Raw genomic sequence first — 17,742 nt, 5'->3', positions numbered from 1 at the left:
CTTTATTGCTCAAACTTTCCTCATGAAGCATGCTCCTTAATCTAGGCAACGTCCTAGTAAATCCTGCACATCTTCAGCTATTATATGCGCTCTTTGTAGAGCTCAAACTCCCCCGCCCCCAGGTGACCAAGGGCGCTTGGTTCAGTAAGCAGAGCACCAGAGAACCTAGTTAAATTGTGATGAGGAATTGAGGATATAAAAAAAATCATTTTGAACCTATGTAACCTCTGGCTAAAAGAATAATTGGGACTGAATAAGAATTTTTGAACTGAAGTAAATTCTGCATTCAGCAGTCAGCTAAGTTCTCTCCAGCTTGCAGAGAGACATTAAGAGTTTGATAACATTGTACATTGTACCCCCATTTGAGTAGGGAGAGGAGGACTCACCAATGAGGACAGGAATGAATATCATCTGTAATTAAGTCAGGGCCTAGCAAAGGGAATAACTGATAAGGACTGGACAGCACATCTATTTGTAATTAAGCCTTGATTTAGCAGATTCTCTTATCTGTCACCAAGTTTTGCACTAACAAACTTGGTGGGTGTAGATAGATAGATAGATAGATAGATATACTTTATTAATCCTGAGGGAAATTTGGTTTCATTACAGCCGCACCAACCAAGAATAGAGCGTAAATATAGCAATACAAAAAACCCCAACAAACACAAAAATGCAAACTATGCCAGATGGAAAATAAGTCCAAGACCAGTCTATTGGCTCAGGGTGTCTGACCCTCTTCGGGAGGAGCTGCACGTTCGATGGCCACAGGCAGGAAGGATCTCCCATGACGCCAAGTGTTGTATCACGGTGGAATGTGGCCGAAGTCCAACAGTAAAAAGTTCAATATCCTGTCTGCAAACACGTTCCTCCATCGTAATATACCCCGGATTGCACCATCCGTTGTTAGCCCGAACAGTAAGCACCAACTCCTTTACGCTTACCACTCCCAGTGCCCTTCCGGTCAGCCGGAACGGTATTACCCACCGAACCCCTCTTCTCCTAAAGTCTCTGTTGTCTCGACCCAGTCCTCGTTCCTTGGCTTTGTGATCCCCCTCTGTGTGTTTTCCTCCGGATTTCAGCAGGGGTGTCCACCGCTCTGTTCGCTAAGCCGGCCGGTCATTGCTGGTCTGTGGAATACACAATGCGACCTTGTTTCTGTCCTGCGTGTCGGGATGTAACCATTTCCAGCGCTAAAGAAAACCTAAATAAAACTCTCTCTACCAGTATGTTAGAGAGGGTGCAGCTTCGACGTGTTACCGTGAGAAAAAAAATACAAAAAATAACGTAAATTAAAAAGTAAGGAGAGGAAAGTAAGAAGAACGGCTGTACCAGGCTGCATGCACGACCGGCGCATGCGCACTAAAGTTCAAATGCGTACTAGTTCAAATAACATCTTGCAAAAGTAATGTATGGGGCTGACTAGGTATAAATATACAGTTGTACCCTGAGGGAACAGGCCCACTTGTCAGAAGGTGGCAGTACTTCCCTTGACAACTGGGTCTTAAACTCCTGCAGGAGAATGGGCAATAAACTGATGTAACTGTAAGAAGCTGGTCTCCCGAGTTCTATTCAGATTTGACTTTAACAGTGACCCCAGGTGCTGTTTGTAGACTGCTTGGACCACGGAGATGAAATGGTCTCTCTGGTTCTCTCCCCTAAGATGCTGCCTGAACTGCTGAGTGTGCTTCTGGCATTTTCTGTTTTTATCTCAGGTTTACACCATCTGAATTTCTTTTACCCTCTAATTCTTGAATGCACATCTCTGAAAAAGTCTGTGCATATCAGAATCAGGTTTAATGACACTGGCATCTGTCGTGAAATGTATAGTTTTGCAGTAGCCCTACATTGCAATATATAATTATTTAATAAACTATGAATTACGAAAAGGAATGTATATAAAATTAGTTAGTAGTGGAAGAAGAGTGAATAAAAGTTGAGGAAGTGTTCGTAGCTTCACTGTCCATTCAGGAAGCTGATGAAGGAATAGTTCTTCAAACATTGAGTGTGTGTCTTCAGGCTCCTGTACCTCCCTCTTGATGGTAGCAATGAGAAGAGGGCATGTCCTGGGTGATAGGGGTCCTTAATGATGAATGCCAGATTTTTCAGGTGTCATCTTCTGAAGATTTCCTCAATGCTGGGGAATCTCTTGCCCATGATGGAGCTGGCTGAGTTTACAACTTTCTGCAGATTTTGTGATCCTGTCCAGTGACCCCCTTCAGACTGGATGATAATGCAACTCGTTAAATGCTCTCCATGGTAATTCAAAACAGTGATGACGGGCTACCCCGGCGTGTGCACACCGTGAAATGGTGAGGGAGGCTCTAGAAAAATGATAAATTCAAGACTCTGCAGATTTTTGAAATCTAGAGCAACACTCACACCCAAAGTGTCGGAGGAACTCAGCAGGTCAGCCAGCATTTGAGACCCTGCATTGTTTGGGGTCGACTCCTGATGTTGTGTCCTAGCTCTCTACATTGCCGATATGCAAGTCAGGGCAATAGGATATGGAGAGTAAGCTGTTATCCATGCAGCAGACTCCCTCTCTCCATGCGGCTTATCTCTGTTCTAAAGGGGAGCGCTTCCATTCTGGGGATGTGACCACTGGTTCCAGACTCCGGCACTGTATGAAACATCCTACTCACATCCACTCTGTCCAGGCCTCACAACATTCAGTTGATGTAAATGAGATCCTCCACACCCCGGATTTTTCTGAACTCCTGCGACTCTGGGGTAGAGTCATCAAATGGTCTGCATATGTTAATTCTTTCATTCCTGGGATCACTCTTGTGAATCACATCTGGACCCTTTCAAATGCCATCATATTCTATTGTAGATAAGGGGCCCAGATGTGTTCCCAATACTTTAAATGCAATCTGACCAATGCCTTGTAAAGTCTCTGCATTGCATACTTGATTTTATATTCTAGACCTCTTGAAATGAATACGAACATTGCGTTTGATTCCATATCACTATCTTAACCTGCAAGTTGCTCTTTTGTGAATCCTGCATGTCCCTTTCATCCTCTGATTTCTGAATTTACTCCCTCTTTGAAAATAATTTATCCCTTTATTCCTTCGACCAAACTGCATGACCATCTTCACTTCTCACCTCCCACCTCACTACGAGACTTTGGATGCTGGAATCTGAAGCAACACGCAAACAGCTGGAAGAAATCAGTGGGTCAGGCAGCATATGCAGAGGGGGATGAACAATGAAAACCTCCCAAAACGTATACTAGTATCTCAGCAACAGTTTACCAATACAAAACATCTGGAAAACATGACAGATTCAACATTCAATCTAACAACAACAAAAAAAAACTGTCCTGTCAAAGATTCAGTCTGTCAGGAGGTTTACGAGTGCGCTGTGATCTGCGCACTTCCCCTGGTGACCCCGCAGGTACCGCTGGTGATGGTGTTTTGGGTGGGTCTGGTATTGGGAGCTGAGAGGGGTCTGTGTGTCTGCGTGAGAATGTCCATCCTCCTCAGGAGACCCCGACCGCTCTGCCAGCATCTCGCCCTCTAGCGAAGTCACTGGTGAACATGCTTCTGCAGTAGATCTGTCTCACAAATGGCAACTCCATGGAACTGTCTGCCTCTGAGCCGGTATCATGGCGCAGGTGCACATGGTTCTGATGTCTGCAGAAAACACGCCCATCGGTCAGCTGAACAACATAGGAGACAGGACCACTCTGCTTAAGAATGACCCCAGGCAGCCATTGCTGATTGTTTCTCACATAGACATTGTCATCCGGTTTTAACTGCCTCTGTTGCGCATGTTGGTCATGTCCCTCCTTCTGCTTTTCCTGCTTTCTCTCCACTTTTGCCTTCATATCCGGGCGCAGCAGATACAATCTTGACTTGGGCCTATGCCCCATCAGCATCTTTACTGGAGTGCGGGCTGTCGTAGTCTGTGGCGTGAGGCAGTATTTAAACAGGAAACGTGAAAGCCGAATGCTAAGAGAGTCCTCTGTCATCTGCTTCAGGTCTTCCTTCACTGTCTGAACAGCCCACTCAGCCAAACCATTTGAGGCTGGGCGGAAAGGGGCCGTCCGAATGTGACGAATGCCATTCTGCGGCATGTACTCAATGAACAGCTCACTGGTGAACGTCGGGCCATTATCAGTGACCAGAGTGTCAGGCAACCCGTGGACTGCAAACACTTGCCTGAGTTTGTCTATGGTTGTCGGGGCTGGGATGTTGCTCATGATGTGAGCTTCGATCCATTTAGAATGTACATCTACCATTACAAGAAACATCTGCCTTATAAAAGGGCCAGCAAAGTCCAGATGTAGCCGAGACCAGGGGTGGTCTGGCCACTCCCATGGGTGTAAAGGAGCTGGTGGTGGCATGTTCTGATTAGTCTGACATTGCGTGCATGATTTTACCTTGTTCTCCAGATCCTGATCCACTCTTGACCACCAAACGTAGGATCTTGCCAGGCTTTTCATTCCAGACACTCCTGGATGAGTCTCATGAATTTCCTCCACAATCTGTGAATGGCCAGGGGACTGATAAAAGCGTTGGACTGCAAAAACAATGGCCAGACCTTCTTTGTCTAGCTGTGAATATCCCTTCTCAGCAGCTGTCAGGGTACGTGAAGCAAAACCAATAGGCTTCTCTGAACAGTCCTCCATTACATGTGAGAGAACTGCCCCAACTCCATAGGGCGAGGCATCGCATGCAAGGGTGATCTCCTTGTCTGGGTCATAGTGAACAAGCAGCTTTGTTGAGTGGAGGAGTTCTTTCACTTCCTTGAAAGCTTTCTCCTGCTCTTCACCCTACTGCCACTTAGTGTCATTGTGAAGCAGCTTATACAGTGGGGTCAAAACCCTTGAGAGGTCAGGAAGAAACTTGCCATAATAATTCACCATGCTTTAAAATGATCTGAGTTCTGTGACGGTCTTAGGGCTTGGGACCTCCTTAATAGCTCTCACTTTGTCCTCCACAGGGCAAAGCCCCTCAGCTGTGATCTTGTGTCCCAGGTAAGTCACACTGGATGCCAGGAGTACACATTTTCCGCGTTTCAACTGCAGCCCTGCGTCTGAGAGCCTCTTCAGCACCCGTTCTAAGTTAGCCAGATGCTCCACCTCCGTAGCCCCCGTGATCAAAATGTCATCAAGGTACACTGCTCCGTGCAGAATCCCCTGTAGCAGAGTGTCCATTGCCCTTTGGAAAATGGCAGGGCTGGACGCCAGTCCAAACACCAGGCGTTTGTACTTGAATAATCCCTTGTGTGTATTAATTGTGACGTACTCCTTTGAATTCTCATTGAGCAGCAGCTGTTGGTAGGTGTGGCTCGTGTCCAGCTTTGTGAACAGCTTACCCCGTGACAGGGTCACAAACAGGTCATCCACCTGTGACAATGGGTACTCCTCCAGCCTAGAGACCTGATTCGCTGTAAGCTTATAATCCCCACATATCCTCACCGTTTTTTCTCCTTCAAAACTGGAACAATGGAGCCGCCCACCTTGAAAACTAGACGGGCTCAATACGGCTCAGCCTCTGTAAATGTTCCAGCTCCTCCTCGACTTTGCCTTTCATGGCATAGGGCACCGACCTGGGCTTAAAAAAACATGGTGTAGCCTCAGGGTCGACATGGAGTTTCACCGTCATGCCCTTCAGTGTTCCTAGCTCGTCCCTGAAAACGTCGCTGTACCGCTGCAGAATGTCCTCCGTCGTGTGCACATACTTAATTTCATGCCAGTTTAGCCGGATTTTGTGAAGCCAATCGCTACCCAAAAGACTGGACCCCCTGCCCCTTAGCTATCACTAGCCTGGCTTCAGCCTTCTGACCCCCAGCTGAAATGTCCACATATAACACCCCTAAATGAGGTATGGGCTGCCCCGTATAGGTCCTAAGTTCGAGCTTTGATGACCTGATGGAAGGCAGGATGGAACCCCATGTCCTCCTGTAGGTCTCCGCACTAATGACCGATGCAGTAGCCCCGAATCAATCTCAAACGTAATGTCCTTTCCCCTGACAGTGACTGTGGCATAATATGGTTCAGGTGATTCCTCATCTGTTTCAACTCCAAACATGTTGTAGGCACACACTGCCTCTTCATCTGCATCTTCTAGATGGTGTGTGGCTGCCTGAGCCTGTTGAGCTTTCCCTTGCCCAGGCTTAATCTTACCCTATGAACTTCTGCTCTTTTTAGCTACATGTCCCTTTTTGCTACTGGCATGCAGACAGTGTCTTTGAATTTGCAATCATTTGCATAGTTCTTCCCTCCACACTGGAAACATTCCACCGGCTTTGCCTGCTTACCAGTCTCCCTCCTGACTTGGTGCACTGCCGCTGACTGCGACCCCCCATGTCCTTTCTGGATATCCTTGACATTATTAGCAGCCATCTCCATGCCTTGGGCAATCTCTAAGGCTTTCTTGAAAGTCAACGGTGGGGTTTCCCCTAACAGGCAGCGTTGTGTGCCGTCATTATTAATGCCGCATATCAATCTATCATGGAGCATGTTTTCCAATACCGATCCAAAATCACAATGCTCCGACAGCTGCCGAAGCTCGGCCACAAAATTGGCCACAGACTGACCTGGCTTCCAGAAACGGCTGTGAAACTTACACCGTTGGACTATCACAGAAAGTTTCGGATTGTAGTGGTTCCCCACGAGCTTGACCAGTTCGTCATATGGAATGTCCCCCAGTTTCCGGGGTGTGGCTAAATTCCTTATTAGCTTGTAAATCTTTGCCCCACACATACTCAGGAGAATAGAGTGCTTCTCAGCCTCCTCAGTAATTCCATTAGCACAGAAAATGTGTCCCAACCTTTCCTCGTACTCCAGCCATTCCTCTTTTTCCTCCACAAATTCACCGATAGTTCCAAACATAGCCACCCGAAAAGCAGAGCTGCTTGTCCCCGCACAGCTCCTGTTCAAAACGCGCCGACACATCCACAAAACCAGTTCACCTCGTCACCAAAAATATGTCGTAACTTCTACTTTGAAAAAGGAACACTCAACAACTTCATGCCGAAAGAAACAACTTTATCTCGAACGTCAAAATCGTTATGCAAAAACAGAGGCTTTCACAATCCCTACGGCATGGCAGGGACACTATATAAAAAAGCACACTGGAAGTGAAAGAACGGAAGTAGAACCCCCCCTCCATTATCCTAATTAATATTCTTACTTTTAATAATGCTCACATTGCAACAGATATAACCATTATAAGGAGGAGGGGGAAGGAGGTGGAGCTACAGTAGGCATGTGAAGTGTGAATCCAGGTTATCAGGCGGGGTGTTGGGTGATAAGCAGATGGAGCAGGGCAGAGAGAGGGAATGATGTTTAAAGCTTGGACTGTTTTAGTGGTGTTTAATACTGTGGCTTTCTGGAGATTTCACTGAATGTTGCTGTATAGGCCTAATTGTTTTGTTGGGCAATGCAATTGGTGAAAACCTACATACAGTAATTCACAACCATTGACATTGAATTGGGGTTCGCTTCAAGAGGCTGGTCTGACATGATGAAATAATTACGTGAAGCTTTTTTTTACTGTGCATTATGTACAGTTTTTTTTAGATTATGAGGACATGCAGTTCTCGTTTATTGTCATTTAGTAATGCATGCATTAAGAAATGACACAATGTTCCTCCAGTATGATATCACAGAAACACAAGACAGACCAAGACTAAAAAACTGACAAAAACCATGTAATTATAACATATAGTTACAACACTGCAAAGCAATTCTGTAATTTGATAAAGAACAGACCATGGGCACGGTAAGAAAAAGTCTCCAAGTCTCGAAAGTCCCACATCTCACGCAGACGGTAGAAGGAAGAAAACTCTCCCTGCCATGAACCTCCAGTGCCACAAAATTGCTGATGCAGCACCCTGGAAGCACTCGACCACAGCTGACTCTTGGGTCTGTCCGAAAACTTCGAGCCTCCGACCAGCCCTCCGACACCGAGCACCGAGCACCATCTCTGCCGAGCGCTTCGACCCTGGCCCCGGCTGCCAAGCAACAGGCAAAGCCGAGGATTCAGGGCCTTCCCCTCCAGAGATTCTCGATCGCACAGTAGCAGCGGCAGTGAAGCGAGTGTTTCAGAAGTTTCTCCAGATGTTCCTCCGTGTTTCTCACATCTGTCTCCATCAAATCAGGATTGCGCATGGCATCCTACTTGACAAATACAGATATCTTTCACTGGAGAGTCCGTGCATGCTGCGTCACGCTGCATCTTCTCTTCCCCCTTTTGGAGGACAATATCAGTTTCCCTTGAACTTAAAACACCTCACCCATTTTACTTGCGAAAACCGACTTTGATGACCTTGATGCTCCAGGAAGGTGCCAGAATTATTAAACCTGTCAACGCAGTCGCTTTGAAAATTGCCAGAGTTTTGGGAGCAAAATGCCCTCGCTTGGTTTGTACAAGCCATGGTCTAATTTGCACTGTGAGAAATATCCGTGGATGACACCAGAGTTTAATACATAGTAAAGCCGCTCAGTAAGAGTTGTGAGTCTGCTTGATGCTTGCCTGAACACAATAAATACCGATTGCTGAAAGCTCGCCTTTTATAGACATTTGGACTATTGGAGTCTAAGTGTGCCAAGCAGTTGATGTCCTTGCCTAGCCTGGGGGATGATAAGCCTTAAGAGCTAATGGACCACATGCTCCCTCTCCTGAGAGAATCACCATCGATATCTTATTCTTAAAGGACTCTTCACGCAGCAAAGACCTAATCAAGTTCTCATAGCCCTCACTGATATACCAGTAAATTACGATAGGGAAGTTGTTAAAATGGCTGATGGTCTACACTGAGCAAGGCAGAGGTGCATAATTCCTCCTCCTCTCCCTGCCTCAATAACACTAGTGAGCAGGGTATCCACCACAAGCATGTCCATGGCTTTAAAAACAGCCATTTTCATCTGGCTATCCACTTGATCTATGCCCCTTCTCATTTTCTACACCTCTATCAATTATTCTTTCATGTTTTGCATTCGAAAGATTGCTTGTTCAACCTTCCAGTCCAGTGAGCATCCTGGTAAATCTCCTCCTGCACCCTCCATAGCTTCCACACGCTTTGTGCAATGAGATGATAGAATCAATACATTCACCAGGAGGTGGACAAGGAGTCGAGGCACTCAATCGGCAAACGCAGCAAACTAAATATATCAATATGAGTTGGCAGTGTTCCAAAATTGCTCTCACCTTGCAGACATGCCTTCCAATTGATTTCTCCAGCCTCCCAAATGTTTAACTATAGAATAACAGATCAGATTTGATGAGCTGAGCAGAAGAATCCTCCTTCGTCTTATGGCCTTATGGAGACTGTTCTGACTGGTTGCTCACCTCTTGCTATCGATGGGCCACTGCACAGAACTGGAAAAGGCTGCAAAGGGTTGTAAACTGACCCAGCTCGCTCATGGGCTTCAGCCTCCCGAGCATCAAGGACATGATGATCATGACTCAAAATGGTGGCATCTATCGTTCAGGATCCCAAGGACAAAGGATATGCCCTTTTCTCACTCCTACCGTCAGGGAGCAGGGACAGGCGTCTGAAGAGAGACACTCAACATTTCAGAAACGGTTTCTTCCCGTCCCAACAGCAGATTTCTAAATGTGGTCAGTGAACCCACGAACAATATTTCATGCATTTGTTCTGTTTTGCACTGATTATTTATTATTTTAATTTGTAGTATATTTTATGTATTGCACTGTACTGCTGCCACAAAACAACAAATTTTTGATAAATGTCAATGATAATAAACCTGATTCATATTTTAACGTGTAAGAGGTACAGAGAAAGAGCAGTAGAGGGAAAGCAATAAGATAACAGATCATAATGAGGGAGTTTAATCATCCCTGCTATCATTTACGTTAACATCTTCTACTCCCTTTCAAAAACCTTCATACCTGCTAAGATCTTGTTATTTAAAAAGGTGTTTTCCTGGCTCTGTTTGATGCTATTTCAAAATGCCAGAAGCTGATATACATTTTGAACTACACTCTCAACTTGATCGGCACTTTCAATGATTACTACACAAACACTCCTTAACATTACCATTGGTGATTAGTCACTGAGCTGTAAGCTCACACAAAGGCAATTTACCAGTACAGATCTCACTTACCAGTGTTTGGCCTATATCCTTCAAAACCTTCCCAATCCATGTTACGTGTCCAGCTATCTTTTAAAAGTTGTTATTGTACCTGCTTCAAGCAGCACCTCCCACAGCTCATTCCACAAAGATATAGCCCATTGAGTGAAAAATAAAGATGTCCCTCAAGTTCCTATTAAATCTTTCCCCTGTCACCTTAAACATATACCCCATAGGCCTTGACTCCTAACCCTTGGGAAGGACTGTGTGCACTCACTGTCTATGTCCCTCGTGATTTTATACATTTCAATAAAGTCAATTCCCAGTCTGCTACAGTTCCCTTCCTGACCTGCTCAACCTCTCCCTATTATTCAGACCCTCAACAACTGACAACATCCTTGTAAACCTTTTCTGCGCTCTTTTCAATTAAATGACATCTTTCCTGTAATGGTGTCCACAGGATTCAGAATCAGAATCAGGCTTATTATGAAGGACATACAGGTAAAAGTTACTATAAATTATGAGATAAATAAAGAATACAAAATGGTTGTTCATGGGTTCATGGACCATTCAGAAACCTGAAGGTCAAGAGGAAGAAGCAGTTTCTGCATCATTGAAGGCGGTTTACAGGCTCCTGAAGCTCCTCCCTGACGGTAGGAATGAGAAGAGGGCAGTTCCTGGATGGTCGTCTTGAGACACTATAACCTGACACATAGAAAACATGGAAAACCTACAGCACAATTCAGGCCCTTCGGCCCACAATGCTGTGCTGAGCATGTACTTAATTTAGAAATTACCTAGGCTTGCCCATAACCCTCTATTTTTCTGAGCTCCATGTACCTATCCAAGAGTCTCTTATGAGGTTCTATTGTATCCGCCTCCACCACCATCACCAGTAACCCATTCCACACGCTCACCACACTGTGTAAAAGAAAAAACTTACCCCTGACATCTCCTCTGTACCTACTTCTAAGCACCTTAAAACTGTGCCAGCTCGTTTTAGCCATTTCAACCTGGGAAAAAGCCTCTGACTATCCGCACTATCAATGCCTCTGATCATCCTATACACCTCTATCAGGTCACCTCTCATCCCCTGTTGCACCAAGGAGAAAAAGCCAAGGTCACTCAACCTATTCTCATAACGAATGCTCCCAAATCCAGGCAACATCCTTGTAAATCTCTGTGCCCTCTCTATAGTTCCCACATCTTTCCTGTAGTGAGGTGACCAGAACTGAGCACAGTACTCCAAGTGGGGTCTGACCAGGGTTGTATACAGCTGTAACATTACCTCTCGGCTCTTTTACTCAGTCCCATGGTTGATGAAGGCCAATACAGTGTATGCCTTCTGATCCACACAGTCAACCTGTGCAGCAGCTTGGAGTGTCCAATGGACTCGGACCCCAAGATCCCTCTGATCCTCCACACTGCCAAGAGTCTTACCATCAATACTATATTCTGCCATCATATTTGTCCTACCAAAATGAACCACCTCACACTTGCCTGTGTTGGACTCCATCTGCCACTTCTCAGCTCAGTTTTGTATCCTATAGATGTCCCGTTGTAACCTCTGACAGCCCTCCACACTATCCACAACACCCATAACCTTGGTACAATCAGCAAATTTACTAACCTATACCCCACTTCCCCATCCAAGTCATTTATAAAAATCACAAAGAGAAGGAGTCCCAGAACAGATCCCTGAGGCACACCACTGGTCACCTACCTCCATGCGTAATATGACCCATCTACAACCACTTTTTGCCGTCTGTGAGTAAGCCAGTTCTGGATCCACAAAGCTATGTCCCCTTGGATCCCGTGCCTCCTTACTTTCTCAATAAGCCTTGCGTAGGGTACCTTATCAAATGCCTTGCTGAAATCCATATACACTACATCTACTGCTCTACCTTCATGAATGTGTTTAGTCACATCCTCAAAAAATTCAATCTAGCTCGTAAGGCATAGAATTTCCTGTGCTATCTCTACTCCCTTTCTTGAATAAGGGAACAACATCTGCAACCCTTCACTCCTCCGGAGCCAGTCCCATCCCCATTGATGATGCAAAGATCATTGCCAGCGGCTCAGCAGTCTCCTCCCTCGCCTCCCACAGTAGACCAGGGTATGTCTCATCCAGTCTCATCTGAATCAAAGTATTCATTAAGTACCTCCGCTGATGAAGTATGTAAAAGGGTTAACACGTTAATTAAGCAATAGCAGCCTCTTCTTTCTGAAAGAAACCGCTGATGATCAACAGATGTGTTAAGCCATGCTGAGCCATATTTCTTCTCAGAGTTAGTGTTTCAAGGTCTTAGTTTCTTTGTGCAGTGATGCGCAGAGATAAGACCAACCTGTTCAGTGTATGTTCTGTCCATTATAACTATTCTGTAATTTATCTCTCGGTACTGTCAAGCCATAGATAAGTCTGACTCCAGCTTGGAATGTGTGGGGGTATCTGAACACTATATCTTTTCTGTTAGGGGAATTATGAGTTATTTGGTGGATTGGGCAGGAAAAGTCACAGACAGACTGTTCCTGTTTGAGTGACTAACTGAGTGAGCCCTGGGTGCTTTGAATAAAGAGTTTGCACTTATATGGTCTCTGAGTGACTTTATCCGGATTCGACTTCCACACCGCTACCTCCTCCGGTTCCATACACACTTTTCCACTGTCACACTTGATTGGTCCTATTCTCTCACCTCTTATCTTCTTGCTCTTCACATACTTGTAGAATGCCTTGGGGTTTTCCTTAATCCTGCTCGCCAAGGCCCCTTCTGGCTCTCCTAATTTAATTCTTAAGCTCATTTCTGATGGTCTTGTAATTATCTAGATCTCCATCATTATGTAGTTTTTTGAACTTTTCATAATCTTTTCTTTACTTCTTCACCAGATTTTCTACAGTCTTTGTACACTTTGGTTCATATACTGTACCAAACTTCCCATCTCATTGGAATGTACCTATGCAGAACGCCACGCAAATATCCCCGAACATCTGCCACACTTCTGCTGTACATTTCCCTGAGAATATCTGCTCCCAATTTATGCTTCCAAGTTCTTGCCTGATAGCTTCATATTTCTCCTTACTCCAATTAAATGTTTTCCTGACTTCTCTGCTGCTATCCCTCTCCAATGGTAAAGGAGATGGAATTGTGATCATTATCTCCTGAATGCTTGTCCACTGAGAGACCTGACACATGACCAGGTTGATTTCACAATACCAGATCAAGCACAGCCTCTCCTCTTGTAAGCTTATCTAGATATTGTCATAAAACCTTCCTGAACACACCTAACAAATTCCACCCCATCTAAACCCTTTGCTCTAGGGAGATGCCAATCAATATTGGGGAAATTAAAATCACCCATCACGACAGCCCTGTTATTATTGCACCGTTCCAGCATCTGTCTCCCTCTCTGCTCAATGTCCCTGTTTCTATTGGGTGGTCTATAAAAGAACACCCAGTAATGTTATTGACCCCTTCCTGTTTCTAACTTCCACCCACAGAGACTCAGTAAACAATCCCTCCATGACCTCCACCTTTTCTGCATTTGTGACACTATTTCTGATCAACAGTGCCATGCCCCCACCTCTTTTGCCTCCCTCCTTATCCTTTCTGAAACATCTCAAGCCTAGCATTCTGAGCAACCATTCCTGACCCTGAGCCATCCAAGTCTCTGTGATGGCCACAACATCACAGCTCCAAGTACTGATCTATGCTTTAAGCTCATTTGCTTTGTTCATGATACCCCTTGCATTAAAATAGACACATCTTAAACCATAAGTCCGAGCACATCCCTTTTCTATCACCTGCCTATCCTCCCTCTCACACTACCTACAAGCTTTCTCTATTTGTGAGCTAACCACCCCTTCCTCCATCTATTCAGTTCGATTTCCACCCCTTTTTAATTCTAGTTCAAGCTCTCCCCAATAGCCTTAGCAAGCCTCCCTGCCAGGATATTGGACCCCTTGGATTCAAGTGCAACCTGTTCTTTTTGTACAGATCACTCCTGCCCCAAAAGAGGTCTCAATAATCCAGAAATCTGAATCCTTGCCCCCCGCTCCAAACCTTCTGCCATGCATTTATCCTCCACCTCCCTCTATTCTTATCGTCACTGTCGCGTGGCACAGGCAATAATCCTGAGATTTCTACCTTTGAGGTCCTGCTTCTCAACTTCCTTCCTAACGTCCATGCACCTGCGCAGTTGTTCCTCAATCAAACCGCTGAAGAAAAAATTATTTGCTTTTAAGCTCTTCCCGCCAGACTAACACAGTTAGACTGCAAAGGAGCTGCAAACAGCCTTGGGGAGTTGTCATGCAGGATTCCCTAAAGATTGAGTCGGTGAGAAGAAAGGCAAACGTAATGTCGGTATTCAATTCGAGAGGAGTAATTATTAAACATACCCATTGACATGGCCTCCACAGAAACGTGTGGCAATGAATTCCATACATCCACAACCATATAGCAAAAGAAATTCCTCCTCATCTCTCTTCTAAATGATAGTCCTTCCATTTTGAGGATGCGACCAATGGTCTCAGATTCCCCTACTGGAGGAAACATTCTTTTCGCATCCACTCTGTCTTGGCCTTACAATAATCAGTTGGATTAAATGAAATCCACCCACAACGCATGTTCTTCTACACTCTTGCGAGTACAGGGAAGAGTTATCAGAAGTTGCGCATGTATAAACCCTTTCACTTCCGGGATAATTCCTGTGTACCACATCTGGACCCTCACAAATGCCATCATATCCTGGCTCAGATATAGGGGCCCCAAACTGTTCACAATACTTCAAATGCAGTCTGATCAATGCCTCATAAATTCTCTGCATTACATCCTAGATCTCTCCTCTCAAAATGAGTACTAACATTGCATTTGACTTCCATACCACTGACAGAGCGCAATAGCTCGGTGAGAACTAACTCAGTCCCATACAGACAGGGAGGGTGATTATTACACATCTCAGATACGTTCAGGGTGGCACCCAAACGAACAACTGTAAAATGTGACAATAAATGAACTCGAACATATCACCATAATTTTACTGAAAATACACACCATTTTAAAAACAAGAACAATAAGTAGCGTTGGATGTTGTTTATTTGGATTTTCAGAACACCTTTGAAATGGTGCTGCTTAACAAGGTAATGGCCCATGATATCACAGCAAAGATACTGGCATGGAGAGAGCATTAGCTGATAGGCAGAAGGCAAAGAGTGGGCATAAAGTGAGCTTTTTTCTGATAGGCTGCTGGTGACTAGTGGTGTTCTGCAAGTGCTGGTGTTGGGACCGCTTCTTTTATATTGTACGTCACTAATTTGGATGACAGAATTTATGGTTTTGCAGCCAAGTTTGTGGACAATATGAAGATAGGAAAAGGGGTAAGTCTTGCAGAGGAAGTAGGGAGGGAGGCTGCAAAAGGACGTGGACAGATTAGAAGAATAAGCAAAGAAGCAAATGGAATTCAGTGTCAAGAAGTGTATTGTCATTCACTTTAGTAGAAGGAATAAAAGCACAGACTACTTTCCAAACAGGGAAAGAAAACTGAAATGTATGAGCTGCAAAAGGTCTCGGGGTTGTCATGCTGGATTCCCTAAAGATTAATTGATAGGTTGAGTTGGTGAGGAGAAAGGCAAATGCAATGTAGTATTCATTTCGAGAGGAGTAAAATATGAAAGTGAGGATGTAATACTGAGGCTTTAGAAGGCACTGGTGAGTGCTCACTTGCAGTTTTGTGAGCAGTTTTATGCCTTTATTTAAGAAAAGTAGAGCTGACATTGGAAACAGTATCTATGAGGTTATGAGAAAAGAGTCCAGGAATGAAAGGCATATCGTATGAAGAGTGATCAATGGCTCTGAGCTTTTACATGCTAGAATGTCAGAGAATAAGCAGGGATCTCATTAACTGTTGAAAGAGCTAGATAGTGGATGTTGAGAGGATTTTTCTATGGTGGCGGTCTAGGACCAGAGAGCACAGCGTCACAGTAGAGGGATAGCCATTTAGAATGCAGAGGGTGGGGAATCTGTGGAATTTGTTACCATGGGTGACTGTGGTGGTCAGGTGATCGGGTGTATTTAAGGTGGAGGTTGGTAAATTCTTGATTAATCAGGGTGTGAAAGGTAAAGGAGAGAAGGCGGGTGTATGAGGATGAGAAGAAAATGGATTAGCCATGATGAAATGGAGGAGCAGACCTGATGTGCTGAATAGGCTAATTTGCTCCTCTGTCTTATGGAATTCTTCAGTACTATCACATCTTTTTTTGTAATGTACTGACTGGAATAACGCACAGTCCTTAAGCTGTGATGTACACCAGTGCTCTGCACAATTCCAAAATAAACACTTTCCCATTTTAACCTTCTTATATCCCTGTCTCCAAAAGAAGACAAGGATAAGTGGTGAGTGTGGTAAAATTCTTTTTAACTAACATGTACAGATCACCTCGCAATGTTTGCAACCGATCAGCTCCTGACTTGGTGAGTAATCTCTTCTCTGCCTTCTGATCAGTGTTAAATGTAAATACATGTGTGTAATGAAAAGGTCAGGAAGTACAGTTGACAAAGACATACAGCAGCATTGAAAACTCCCTTTTCCTCAGCCCCCAGAAACAACCCCAATCCCCTTCTCTCTTATCTCCCACTCTCCGTTTTACCTTCCTCCCTTCCAATTCCCTATTCTTTCTTTCAATCTACCCCAACCCAATCCAGCTGTCCCTCTGACAATCTCCAACTGGTCAAGGGGGCTCTCTGTTTCAACTCCTGGTGAATCAGGAATCTAGTTTACTGACAACACCGCTGTTGTTGGGCTAAATCAAAGCTGGTGACAAATCAACATATAGGGAGATTGAAAACAACAACAACTTCTCACTGGACTTCAGCAAAATCAAAGAGCTGTTTCTTCGACTATAGGAGGAAGAATTCAGGGGTCTATCAGCCAGTCCTCACTGGGGGATCGGAGGTGTAGTGAGTCCGTAACTTTAATTTCCTTGGCATTGTCATTTCAGAGGATCTGTTCTGGGATATGCGCGTAAGAGGCAATTCCGAGAATCTCAAGGAAGTGTCTCTACTGTCAGAGACGTTTGCGCAGATTCAGCATGCCACGCCGCAGTACGCTCCGCCTGTGTAGTGCCCTGAAAGGCAATGCCCCTAGTCACGTGCTTGACTAGTCAGTGAACAGACCCGAGCATTTGATGACACCAAATGAACCCTTTGCAAGGCTACCCTCCCAGCACAACTGCTCCCCAACACACAAATTGCCATTGCTACCAACACTTCAGACCATGCTGTGGGTGCTGTGCACAAACAGTTGGTCGAGGGCATGTGGCAGCCGCTCGCTTTTGTTCCCCCGCCCCACCGCCATCTCCACCGCCGAAAGGAATTATAGCCATTTGACCAGATGCTGTCAGTCTCTATCTGGCTGTCCGCCATTTTTAATTTGATTCTAGAGGGTTGGCATTTCACAGGTTCATTGACCACGAGTCCCTGCTGGCCAAAATATCAGACCCTGGCCTACATATCAGAATTCATAATTGACATACAACACATTAGCATCATCTCACAGACAGCCATGTCAATGTGGAGCTGGTTGGTCCTCTTCCCCCCAACCCGCACCCCCCCCCCGTGGTTTCACACACCTTTTTACCACGGTGGAACTTACCGCCAGTTGGCCAGAGATCATTCCTCTAGCATCAGCAATGGCCAGAG

This window comes from Mobula birostris, chromosome 1 (genome assembly GCF_030028105.1).
Source record: "Mobula birostris isolate sMobBir1 chromosome 1, sMobBir1.hap1, whole genome shotgun sequence".
NCBI lineage: Eukaryota > Metazoa > Chordata > Chondrichthyes > Myliobatiformes > Myliobatidae > Mobula > Mobula birostris.
This window is presented reverse-complemented; position numbering follows the sequence as displayed.